Source organism: Platalea leucorodia (assembly GCF_965183815.1).
Source record: "Platalea leucorodia genome assembly, chromosome: 10".
NCBI lineage: Eukaryota > Metazoa > Chordata > Aves > Pelecaniformes > Threskiornithidae > Platalea > Platalea leucorodia.
The window spans coordinates 31,044-44,568 of record NC_138832.1 but is presented as its reverse complement, the minus strand read 5'-3'; the positions used below and the strand labels follow the sequence as shown (position 1 = coordinate 44,568).

General features: G+C 42.5%; 1 protein-coding gene across 10 annotated transcripts in view; it reads right to left on the bottom strand.

Moving 5' to 3' along the window:
• ZC3H12B (zinc finger CCCH-type containing 12B) overlaps window positions 1–9,940 on the bottom strand; it is a 34,350-nt gene extending 24,410 nt beyond the window's left edge. For 4 of the 10 annotated variants that reach the window (XM_082323383.1, XM_082323385.1, XM_082323387.1 and 1 more), the window contains exons 1-3: window positions 9,673–9,940; window positions 8,955–9,047; window positions 4,909–5,164 (exon numbers count right to left, since the gene is read on the bottom strand). The gene's annotated coding sequence lies outside the window, so the exon portion shown is untranslated. Of the gene's footprint in view, window positions 1–2,678; window positions 2,780–4,908; window positions 5,165–8,954; window positions 9,048–9,672 lie in introns of all 10 variants that reach the window. The other 6 variants (XM_082323382.1, XM_082323381.1, XM_082323386.1 and 3 more) reach the window with 5 other exon arrangements.
• Between the last annotated feature and the right edge of the window lie 3,585 nt (window positions 9,941–13,525).

Genomic DNA, 13,525 nt, shown 5'->3' with positions numbered 1-13,525 from the left:
AACACAGACTTCAACACAAACTGTGTAAACCTAGCATGATCCCATGTTACTTGTTCTACAACGCATGAATGAATGAAACCCACTATCACCCTCACGACTAAACAACAGGTAGGGCTGGTATACTACATATCTATACACACACTATATACTATATATCTACTACAACTACGCCCCGCCATTACAGTGTAGACAGCGTACAAGCCTACTAACACAAAAGCTGACAACTCCCTGGTTACACACACACCGATTACGGTAAATTAAGAGTCTAAAACCATGGAAACAATTTGAGTAGAGACAAAGAGAAAGAGAAGTCGTTTTAAAAACAATTCAGTTTTCAGAGACACTACATCCCATAGACTCTTCGACGCTGCAGTGTGCTACAGCACGGACTAGTGGTCACTCTAAAGAGACGCTCTCGAGTACGCTTTTGTGATCTTTAAACACCCCCAACACACGACTAATTCTCATTTTAAAGACATTACAACTTGGGCCTGCAGCACAAAAAAAAAACAACCAAAGAAACAACCAACCAAAAAACCGACATGCACTGCTCTAGTCTTCAGGAATGTGACCAAACAGTATTTACTGGGCAGTAGTTACTGTCAGAGGACAGAGACAAAGAGCAGCTCAAGATGCACAGACTTTGGATTAGCCCTCAATTTTGCAAACCGCATTTCTACAGTGCTCATGAAAAAAAGTGACACAACTCAATATTGGTGTTTTCATGGCATTGAAGACACAACCTTCTTATTGTATTCTTATTTCAGCAGCAGTACAGATATTACACATTACTGCTTGCTGTTCTGAATATTTTCTGAGGTAGTGAACTATTTTATCTTCTGAGAAAGAAGTGCTTAAAGCTGACAAAGTATATGAGTCACAAATAAAAATTGTAGCTTTTTCTCATTCTAATTATACACTTAGGTGGTATACATCTGCTGGGACAGATTCACAACTGAAGAAAAGCAGAAAATATGCTAAAATTAACACTTGGGTATTTCAGAATGGATTAAAAAAATTGGAAGAGTTGTGCTGCGTGACATTACGTGCAATTCTCTTTTGTCCCTAATAAAAAGAAAAAGGTTGGTGATTTGTAGCACTTTGCCTGTGTGTTTATACACCTTGAACCACTAGATTTCCATATTTATCATTATTTTAAACAGAGATAACAGGAATACATTACAGTTTATACATGCATACCATAATAATACATATGTTTTAATTCAACAGGAATTAATCACTTTCACCAATTTATTTTTGAACCTTAGAATGAATTATTTTCAGCATGTAACAAATGTGGTAGCTTAGCATATTTAATTTTCATTTACTGTGTCAAGTGTTGCAAGCCTGTAGGAAAACAGGGTAAAATAGGCTTTGTACAAAATTTTCCTATTTAAGTTGGCCATTTTGAAATTAAAGTGACTCCAAAACGTGATGCTTTCGCAAAAATATAATATTCATAATTTGTAGTCACAGTTTCAAGCACACCTCTCAGTAATGTCAATAAGATCATATGACCAAGCACTCTGAATTTCTCTAGCAGGACCTGGAATAAAGAATTCTGCCCTTCTATTCCTCTTTAAACTGTATTTTACATAGTTTTATTAAGACTGTCCTAAGAGATTTTGTACTTCGCAAACAACACTCATATAAGCATCATATCACTGACAGATTTATAGCATACATATTCTGATATAGCTTCCATAAAAAATCCAAAATACATACAAGTCACTCATTGAAGGAAAACAAGTATATCAGGCTTTAACCAAGACAAAAGCAGCTGGCTTTTGATGCAAATATCTGGGATTAACATCACTTACAGTACTTTGCTCACTGAGGAGCAAGGAATCTTCCTTATTTAAAAGGAATACTCTTAAGATACTTAAAATGAACATATGGTCAAATACTTTTTGTACTTTTTAATCTAATAAATTAAACCAACTCATTTCTCTGTTCTAGAAGAGATGGTCTAAACCAAAGACCTGAGCACAGATCTGCAGCTCATTTATACATTGAGAGACATGTATAATCAGTATTCCCAGAGTATGCACTAAAAAATAGCGTTTTTAACAGAAGCAGTAAAATGGCAGATCAGAGTTTTTAGTCCCTTGATAATTAGAGCCATATAAATGACAGCATTTTGATTCAGTTTAATGGATTTTTCTTACGTTACTATGCAATGTCAGTCTCAACACGTTAATGGGAAGTTTCAACACTGTCATTTTGATGAACAGAGAACCCTTAAATTTACACAAATCAAAGACCTAATATGGTATAGTCTTTTATCAAGCCAAACTCAGAACAACATCAAGAAAAATATTTTACTTTTTCTACTCATTATGACTTCTCTGAAATAAAACACTGATATACATTAAATCTGAAGTAAAGTACTAGCAGGTAACACCAGCAGTGAACATCTTGTCCTTAAAATTAATATTGAAACCGCAACTGAAAAAATAGCCTGCTGGCTATGGTTAGGAATAGTTTTTATTTAGAAGCTTCCTTCTTTCTGAGTCAAATCAGATGTAGTATTTTAAAAGAAAAGCAAATTTGCTGTTTCTGTTTTGCATCTGCCTCGCTCCCTTAACCACCTTTGGAGTAGAACAATAAGGAATGTGACTTAGCGCACTTCTGTTACAGAGGCAAAAAGCAAAGGAAGATTTTCAGCGTTGACTCACCAGTTAAGACGACTGTAATCATCATCACCACCCAACCTTGAAGGGGATATTCATTCTTAACAAATGCTGGGGGAACACTTGTAATGGTAGAAGAGGTTCAGCTGTGCAGAAAGGACTGAATTTGAGGAATCCACACACCAGAATATATAGAACTAGTAATGACTTCAGAAATACCACTGAGCTTTACCTTTCTGATCTTCTGTATCTTTTTTGTGCCTACAGTTGTCCTGTCTATACAGAACAGTGACGGAAAAAAAAACACCATACACAAACAAACATAGATAGATATGCCCATATATATATATAAAGTTCTGAATCTGTCAATGTATCACTTGATACATTTCACAGACCAATTTAGGAAAGTGAAATAGACTTTTTCCTTCCCAAATGCTGTAAAAACATAAGCCACACAGTTGTTCTTCCTCACCAACTTCTAGCCCACTGTCCCCGAAATCCCTTTATCACAGTTGGCTCAGTTTAAAACAAATGATGAATGCTACGCTAGAACTATGTAAACTCAGGATCACTGCCAATGATGTAAGGTAAGCCACTGAGCTAGCAGATCAGTTAATTTTCAAATTTGATAAGAATATCTGTGGGTATGAAAATGTAGATTCATGCCATCTTGCCATAGACTCTTAACCAAAACACCTAAGCTATGAACCTACTTGTCCATGACACTCCCTACAGTATGAAGAGGCTGATGGGCTCATGCATGCCAGCTGGAAAAGGGACTGGGTGAGGGTTTTTTCAAGGGGGGAGTTAGAGGAGAAATGTTTGTTTTTAAACACAGATCAAGTTTACAGTGCATCTCAAAAAAAATAATTGCACCTGTGCAAAGGGGAACAACATCCTGCAACACAAAGGCAAGAAAGAACCATCACGGTAGACAAAAGTATCTTATACTAGCATTGTCACGCAAGAAAGTAATTGTGCAACTGCCCCCCTAAGGAGCTCAGTTTCTCACTTTCCATTTCAACATTGCTGAATGCAAGCAATTGGTGTTTGGCTGGACTACTGAACAAGGTATCAGAGAGTGACAGTGTCATTCAGCAATCACAAGACATTCAGCTGAATTACATCCAAGAGCCACTACTTACTTCCCAGACTGTGAAAGTTAATGAGCACAACTCTGCCTTTTTATAGTCTTTTTATTTGAGCAAAATTAGATTAAACACTACAACAATTCTAGTGATCAAGACAAAAAAAAAAAAAAAACCACACCTGCAGAACTTCCCATATCTGCCACTGAGTCCCAGCAGGTTTCAAAGTTACAGATCTTTTTTTGGCTGACCTTGATGAAAACTTCCTTGTTCAGCTTAGCGGAAATGGTACTGAGTTACTATGCTATTAGCTCAAGCTGCCCATAACAAGCAAGACACTAAACGGAAAAGCATAGCACTTTGCTGCATCAGAAATAAGACCTCAAAGAGGTGCTCAGAACTCCATTTTTCTAACTGTGCTCAAACTGTGGTATTGTACATCACAAACCTTAGGTATCTGCCCTGCAGGATTGTCTGACAAGTTTAAAGAGCATGACTAAACATCTGTGGCACTTTTCCATAGCTAACCTTTCCTAAAGGATTCAGAAATTAACCTAGAGACCATTTCAGACAATGCCAGGCAAACAAAAATGTGATCTTGTTAACAGACAACAGGGAAAGAAGTAAAAGCATTTTGATTAGCTAGAAGTTTGAGAAACCATGGCCACTTCTGAAGATCCAAAATAAAACCTATTAAACGCTAACATCACAGTAGATTTGGAACCTTAAATAAAACAATGTATCCTTTGCTGTGCAAATATGCAATGAATCCCTAGGCCTAAATCTACAGCCTTTACCAAGCCTGAACTTGCAAAGAAGTCATTTTGCTTTGGTGATGACTACAGGATTTAATTCAAAACATACGGCAGAAACAATATCATAGAACAGAAAACCTGGTAGGAAGGTACCCATTTTCACCTCATTCTTAGCATACTGTGGAGTTCTGTTAAACTGAAAATTTGTACTAGGAAACCACCATATCACCTCAATGTTTGAGGTACTTCGAATTTTTTTCAGTAAATACTTCAAATGATCACTGACATCAGTTTTAGACTATACATAAAAGCAAGCTGTGTCTAGCATGTCACACAAATAGCGGACTTGAAAGCGCTTGTGAAGGAGTCAACTACAAATCAAGTGTGAACTGAAGAGATACACAAAGGTAATATAGAATTTAAGCATCTTACCTCAAACTTCATTCATTTTGTCACAGTCATAAGTACGAGCTCAAAGGGACAGGATGGACATAGTTGGAATTATAAATAGAGGAAGTGGCATTTTAGCTGTTTCTTAAGATCTATGATTTGCATATGGAGTTAACCGATTTCTTGACCTAGAAAGAACAGGTAGTTCTGAGCACAAGACAAGTACAAAGTACAGGCCAGACTTCTGAAGGGAACGAAATGGAATATTTCTGTTGCATTAGGTATTCAACCATACTTCCTAAGACAGAAAAAAAAAGAAAGTAGACAGTAAACACGTATTCAAAAAAGGTGTTCTAGCAATATATTATATTATAGTAATTATATTATACTATACTATATTAATAGTACATCTTTCTACCAATCTTCTCTTTCTAAGAATCTTAAGCAGTTACAACTAGCATTATTGCTACTCAAAAAGTCTGTTGTCCCTACCAAGGCAACATTTACACTTCAGCTGACGACATTAGGTAAAATAGGAGCAGGAGCGTAACCCCTTAAAAGGTTACTTCTTAGCAGTTCCTTATAAACTGAGATCATGTATTCAGATCTAAAACCAAAGCAATACACTGATTCTCCCAATCCACGTTCTGATAGGAGGCTGTTTAGTACTACCTACTCTGCAGATCTAAATGACTCATTAATGCTCCGGGAAGGAAAAAAAGAAGCTGTGATTGCAGCTAAATCAAAGACACATCAAGGATGTGATGCATCACATCATCTTAACTTACACTAATTCTAATTTTGTAATTGAATATTTAGAACACTACTTTGATAGACTAAACAAAATGTTTTTTAACCAAAAATCTCAATGTACTGGGTGGACCCTCACATGCTATGCCATTCCACAAGAGGCAGGATGTACTCAGCTGTTAGGACACATGCTTTCTGATAAACTGAAACAACCACTTCAGAAGCTATTAAAAAAATGGCAGAAGCCAGACACCTTGCTCAGTAAGCATCAAACAGTACCTTTAGGGAATGCAGCAATAGGAGCTTAAAGGCATCTTGTGACTTTAGATTTTCACACCTGTTACCTTGCTTTTGCAAAAACAAAGTCGGTCCGTCACTAACTAGGTCTGCTTTGAGCAAGTTGTTGGACTAGGTGACCTCCTGAGGTCCAATCCAAACTAATTATTCTTTTACTTTAAGATTCCTTCGTTCTTATCATAACAACACTGCTCATTTCCAAGGTGAAGAAGCTGGAAAGTCATCTTCAAGAAGACAAGAGAAAAAGCCTACTGCTTTGCTTTCGAAAATGAAAACAGCAAATTCCTATGCTCCAGCAACTTCATCTCTCCCTTTCTAAAGGGAGATCTATGTATGGACTAGGCCTCAGAGAGGAAGGGTTTTTTTGTCTGGTGGGATATTGTGTTTTAGGGGGTGGGGTTTTGTTCATTTTTTAAAATCAGGACAACCTAGAAATCAGAAAAGGGAAAGACTTGGCAAAGAGTCTCAAATTAGTGTTTGATCTTAAAAAAAAAAAAAAAAAAAAAAAAGGCAGGGGGTCAGAGGGGGCAATTGCATGGGGTTTTTCATTTAAAATTCTAAGACTTAGTTTTGACTTTATGTGATTTGGCTGAGGTGTCTGTGGGCTCATTAAAGGAGCATATATGTTAAATTTCTTGTGGATGTCCTTACTGAAAATAATTAGAGTCTAAACTTTTGGCTTTAGCCTAAGGTTGATACTCTGTCCCGGTTATAGCATTCCTCTCCAGACAACTGAAACAGAAGTTGACTCAGATAATCAGAACAGATATAAATCTTGATGAGGGTACTCTCTCCAGATGGACTAAACGTGGAAAAGGAGCTCTTATATTTCAACTATGTAACCAACAAGCACCTTGGCCTATGCTAGGATTTGTAAAAAGTTTTAGTTACACTGTACCATGATATCCTAATGAAATTCTAGAAGAGGCCCACAACAAGCCATGTAAAGCCTAGGTTTTATTTTGACATGGTGATTCAACCTGCTTTGCTAGCAAGCAATGTCAAAAATAACTCATGTAAGAAAATGAAATACAATAGCTACCTTTAAAACTCAAAGACACTTAGCTGAAGTACTTGTTTAAATATAGAAAGAACATATATATTTTAATCAAAACTGCCATCTAATGAAGAGTTTTTCTTATCATGGCCAATGTCATGAATAAATTGTTCACCTCAGAACAATAAAACTACATCTTAGGAGACGCTATACTGCTCAGTTCTGCACTTCCAAATATGTTTCCTAAATCTGAAATATAGCAAATGCAATACTACATATCACGGCATCAGAAAGCCTAGATCTGTAAAGGTGGTCATGGTATTCTTACTTCCAGATGAATTATCTGTGTTACCATGAACATATTGTATCAAATATAGCTTATTGACAAAAAGGGACAATTCACAGGGAATAAAACACATTAAAAGAGGTAAAGAATTTTTAAAATACCAGTATTATTACTCAAACACGCTTTTCATTTATAATGCCTAGAAAAAAATAGCCTTTTACAATAAAAATACAAGCTTATATATACAAAAATACATATTTGTCCAGCCATGTACACATGGCTCTTCAAAGCCCTTTATGTCTAGCAGGATGCATGAGCAAAAGAGGATAGCATGAGGTGTGTGAGGTCTAGGTAGCATCACAGCCATTTGTATTTTTTTTTTACATTATGAGATGGACAAATCAATCTATCAAACTACTTTACAACGTGGCAACACCTGGAAACTTCTTCTGAGTTTATAAATTACATTCCTTCACCTTTCCAAGCCCTGCTTCCATAACTGAACTTACCTGCTGCCTTCCTTATTCCCAAAAGTTCCAAGCTTCTGCTCTTGATGTAAACAGTAAGAGTGCAAGTGACAGAAGCAATTTGGTTTATTTCTATTATTTACAGATTTATAGTAGAATTATAAGTGTTTAACAAAGTGACATTTCAGTTGCAAACTGTAAAGTGTCTAGGAAACTCAAAACCAGTAGATGTCTACAGTGGAATAATTTGCATTGGAAAAGGCATCCAGAAAGATCAAAGAACAGGACGCCAGAACTTACCTTATTCATAGCAGTTGACAGTAAGATTTTACTTTCTTACTAGTTCATCTGCATATAAAGTGTCATTGGTATCCATTCACCCTCTTAACACCTTTTGTTTCCATTCTTTCTGAATAGTGAGTTTGGATGCTGATAGATTTTTTTTTTTTTTTAATACATCTTAAAGAGGTCATTCAAATTAACTTGACTTAGGAAGCTTTATAGATTGCTTCTATTAAAACTCGCTAAGCATTAGATCATTTTAGAAGACAAACAGATCACAGGTCCAGAAAACATCGCCACAGAATCGATATATGGAAAACATATGACAGTGAAGAAAAGACATATTCCAACGGCAGTTAAATCATTCTAAATTTGAGGATGACCTTGACATTCCCACTAACCTATTTTTCCTGCAAGAAGCAAAGGCAATTTTATAAGTGACATTAGCTACACTTGTGAAATACACCTTTCAGTTCTACGCACCATAGTCCATTTAGAACATCTGGCAATCAAAAGACACATCTCATCAAGAAAGGATACCTCCTATACAAAAATGACTACTTGACAGACACATCCGTTTCAATAAACAAACATATCAAGCATAAGAAATCAGATGGATCTGGAATGCTGCACACTCCCAGGCACTCAAAACTACCGATACGCATAATGGAAGTTCATAAATGACCAGTATTTTAATTTTCCTCCTATTCCTACTTCCCATTTATGGCAATACATACTAATCACTGAAACACGCTGCAAGATTTAAAAAAAAAAAAAAAGTAAAAAAGTATCACATATCTCTCAATAAACCCAAATTAATTTAGATCCACATTTATCAACTTAAGACACAATCTAGCTTTTGATTCAATTTTACTGTTTGCTAACTTGCAAAGGAAATACACAGCACTTGTGAAATATAATCTCCAAAGGATTAAATGACAATTAGAGAAGCAGACAGCTACGAAAAATAACATTTTTAAATGAACAGATTAGAAAAAGTATCTCAAACCTCATGCATACTGCAGCAAGCGACCAGTTCCTTATTCACATTTCGACGACAGAGCAAAATGGAAGGATGCGAGAAGTGATCCTCGGGTACCCTCTACAAAAGTAATTCCCTTATTTCACCACCTTGCTTTCGTGAATGCAAGTTCCCTGCTACCCTTCTCCTGTTCAGACTCCGCACGCCTTCTCAAACGCCGCGCTAACGCAGCCCTCGCAACCCCTCCTGGCACGCACCACTGCTAAATGTCACCAGCCCCACTGCCCGGCTCCGCACCCCGCGGCCTAGGCCATTCCAGCCGCCCCGCCACAACCGCCTCCGGGCCCAACGCGGGCTCCCGCGGGCAGCCGCCAGAGCGCCACCGGCAGCTCCCCGCGGAGGCCCCGGGCCCAGGCGGCCCCCGAGGCGGGGCGGCCCGCAGCGGACGGCGGCCGCGCCGCGGGGAGGGAGACGCCGGGCCGAGCCGCCGGCCCTCCCCGTGCGCGCGGGGCGGCGGCGGCTCTCGGCGGAGCCGGGCCGGGGGGCGGCAGGAGGCCGCGGCTCGGCTGCCGCCAGGCCCGGACGCCGCCAGGCGGGGCGGCAGGGGGCGTCCTGCCGGCCTCTCCCCGCACGCAGGCCCCCGCCGCCGGCTGCCGGGGCGCTGCGCTGGCGGCGCCGCCGCCCCCCGCCCCCGGCCCCCCCTCGCCCTCCCTCGCCACCCCGCTTCTCCCAGCCGGGGCCTCACCCGCTGTCGTCGCTGCAGACACCGCCCGCGGCTCCCTGCGGGACCTGGCGGCGGGGGGGCGAGGGACGGCGGGCCTCGGCGCGGCCGCGGCACGGGCCCCACTCCGGCCGCTGCCGCCGCATGGAGGGGGAAGGGCAGGCCGGAGCGGGGGGAGGTGGAGGAGCGAAGCCAGGGCGGGACGGGAGCGGGGCTCAGCGCCGGCGGGAGCCCGGGGGCCGCTGCCTGCGCCTCATCGCTGCCTGCGCCTCGGCCGGGCCAACGCCGCTGCCCGGGCGCCGTCGCCTAGCAACCGCGCCCAGCCCCCGCCGCTGCAGGCGCCCGGCTTCTCGCGGCGCCCCGCGCGCTCCCGGGGGCGGCAGCGCGCGCCAGCCTTCCCCCTCCCTCCGGGCGCGGGGGCGCTGCAGGCGCCTCCCCGCCCCCCCGCCCGCGGGGCGCTGTGCGCGTGCGGGGGGCGGGGCCGCGCCGGCGGCAGCCGCCCGCCGAGCCCGGGGCGCGAGCGGGCGCGCGGCCGGCCGTCGCGCGGGGCGCGCGGTGGGGAGCGGCGGCGCGCGCGCGCTAGCGCTTTGCAGGGCCGTTCTTGCGAGCGAGGCCGCTCGTAGCGCCTTTCCTTGCTCGTAAGCAACCTCCCGCCGCTCGGGAGTACCGTTTCTTGGAAACAAGTGATCAGGCGGCTTGCGTGCACAGGCTCCCGGAACGAATGGGAAAAGGCAGACGGTTTCTCTCTGCCTTGTCCCCGATGGACATCCGACCCCCTTCCGGAGGCAAGGTGGGGAGGGCCAGGGAGGGCAGAGGGGCGGCAGGCAGCATCGGGGAAAACACCGCGTCTTCCTCGTCGTGCACGTTACGAGAATGGAGGATGAAATAAAGGGCGTGACTAAATTCAGATCTGTTTAGGCCCACCTTTGGAATGGGCCAAGATCAACATACGCAGGTACTTGAACCTTTAGCTGGCTAGGATGCTAATGGGTGCTCTTACACACAGGATATATTGAAGGATTAACAAAAAAAAGATTGCAAATACTTTAGGCTTTGCATAAATTTGACATTTAAAGACTAGATGCTCTTAATATCTCAGGGCTAGCATGTAGTTGCCTCCTATCAGTTTCAGTGTTGCTGATGACTGTCTTCAGCTTCCCAAAGCTTCCTGAAACCAGCATCAGCTTTCCCTCAAAATATGAAGTGGGCTGGTACAATTGGGGTGGCCTGGTTGTAGGAAAAAATGCCGCAAATGTGACTTGAGTACATTTTGAATGCTCAAAACCCCAATGGGATACAGAAAGAACCCGTTTCCATTTTAAAAACTCAGGAATTTAAAGCAAATTTCACAACTTAGGATGCACCATTTTGACTCATCCATTTTCTGATGCTTAGGTTTAATAACATTGCTACCCATTCTACTCACGGTGACTTGTACTTAATCCAGCCGTACATTAGCCAAAGTTCAGTCCTGTCGTATGTTTTACTGGGGGCTCTTCTCCATTAGTCTTTATTCTCTAATATTTCTTTAAATGCTATTTGTTTCATAAAACATGTTGCACACATTTTTTTGTAATAGATTAGTTTAGTTGGAAGGGACGTACGACAATCATCTGGCCCAACTGCCCGACCCCTTCAGGGCTGCCCAAAAGTTAAAGCGTGTTATTCAGGGCATTGGCCAAATGCCTCTTCAACGCTGACAGGCTTGGGGCATCGACCACCTCCCCAGGCAGCCTGCTGCAGCGTTTGACCACCCTCTGGGTAGAGAAGTGTTTCCTCACGTCAAGCCCGATCCCCCCCTGAGGGACGCAGCTTGGGCGCAGCTTGGAGCCGTTCCCAGGCTCAAAGGATCCCGGGGAGATCCTGGATCCCAGGGAGAAGAGCTCAGCCCCTCCGTCTCCACGTCCGCCCCTCAGGAAGCTGCAGGGAGCAATGAGGTCGCTGCTCAGCCTCCTTTTCTCCAGACAGACAAACCCAGGCCTTCGGCTGGGGCTGCACGGCTAGAAGGCGCGTCCCCTGGGTGGTGGATAGGGGATCCCTCTCTGGAGGGTGCACCGGATAAAATTGAAGAAGGTGCCGCGAACCAACGCAGCCTAAGGGAAGGCCACCCTGACAGAAAAACCACTGGCCCTCCAAGTCATGGGGGTTGGGCAGGAAGCCAACTACCTCCTCCCGGAAAAAAAAAATAAAAAGTTGCAGAAACGACGAGCATCAACTTTCAAAAAAAAAACACAAAGTGGCGGAGATGGAGAAAATCAGTAATGAAGTGAGGAGGAGGAGATGGAACTGGATCGGTCATGTCTTGAGGAAAAAACCAACAGAAGACTGCGCTGTGGCCCTTGGGACTCCAGAGCACGCAGCCGCAGACCGATCGAAGTGGAAGAACGATGTTCGCGCCTTGCGTGCCTCCTGGCACTGAGAGAATTCAGATCCAGATTCAGACAAACCCAGGGCCCTCAGCCACTCCTCGCAGGCCGTGCCTTCCAGCCCTGTCACCAGCTGTGTTGCCCTCCTCTGGACGCGTTCAAGCACCTTAGCATCCTTTTGAAATTGTGGGGCCCAGAACTGCACACAGTACTCCCGGTATTTTAATGTCAATCCTTACGAATTTTCACCTGCCCTCATGTCTCCAAGTTTCCCCTGCCAGCTGGGCAACCTTATGAAATACTAAATGTCTGAGTTTTATCATCTGCAAGAAAGAAATTATACAGATTGGCTGCTTTAACTCGCTGATATTTGTCTGTAAAGATGTTTCAGATACTCTGATGAAAAAAATGCAAAAGTTGACAAAATATACAATGTTACTATATGTGTAATTTTTGTTATCTAAATCAGTCATACTCATTTTAAATAAACTCTGATGATAGTTTGTTATATCAGGGCGCTCTTTACAACATGTGTCAAGTTTTCTATAAGTAATAGTGAAGAAATGTCCAAATTAAACATCAGTATACTTTTAGTAGGCTCATTTCTTCTGTACCCAGATTTTTTTCTTTTTTAAAGAAAATGGTGAAGAACTTTTTAAAAAAGAATCTACATTAACGTGTTATACCTAGCATATACTAAGAAAAGAAAGCAAAAATTTTCATTACATCCAGTCTTGTAGAATTGATTGCTCTAGCTGGGGTGATTACCTGGGGGGGGGGGGGGGGGAATCATTCTTGCGGTTGGAATTGTTCTGTACCGGATTTGTTGTCACAACGATAAGGCTGTGTGGACTGACATTAGACTGTTAAATGGAAGCGGCTAATTTTTTTCAAGCAACAAAATTCAATCCTCTGCTCAATGGAGTAGGGGAGTATTTTAGCATTGATTTCATTCTGCATAAGGCTGCAACTTGTTTTGAAAGGTATCTGCCTATTAGCTTTTGGGTTAGAAAGGATCAAATAGAAACAAGGTTGAATTTTTCAGGGTCAGCTGAAAGATTTTTTTCAATGGCAGTTCTGTGCTTAAGTCCCTTAGCTCTCTTTGAAGAATCTAATCCGCGTGCTGGGAAAAACTGACCATTATTTGGATCTCACACATCAAAGTTTATAAATAGCAGCAGAATAGACATTAAACATCAGTGCAGTGATTTCAGCTCGTATAAAGAACTGTCAGACCTATTTTGTATACAAGGAAAAGTGCAACACAGACACGTTAAGACACTTGACCAAAGCCATGAAGCAAAAGCTGAATGCTACCAGTTGGAATGTGCTCGAACAGCAAGTGTGAGCATCAGAGCTGAAAGAGCAATCCTGATGTCCAGACCCCTGGCCTTCTGCTCTACCCTCAAAGCAACATGCCTCATGAAGTACTGATTCTTGACTTTGCGATCTGGAAAAGGATTTTCATCTCTAGAAACACTAGGGATCTCAGAGCGTACATCTATCGGAAT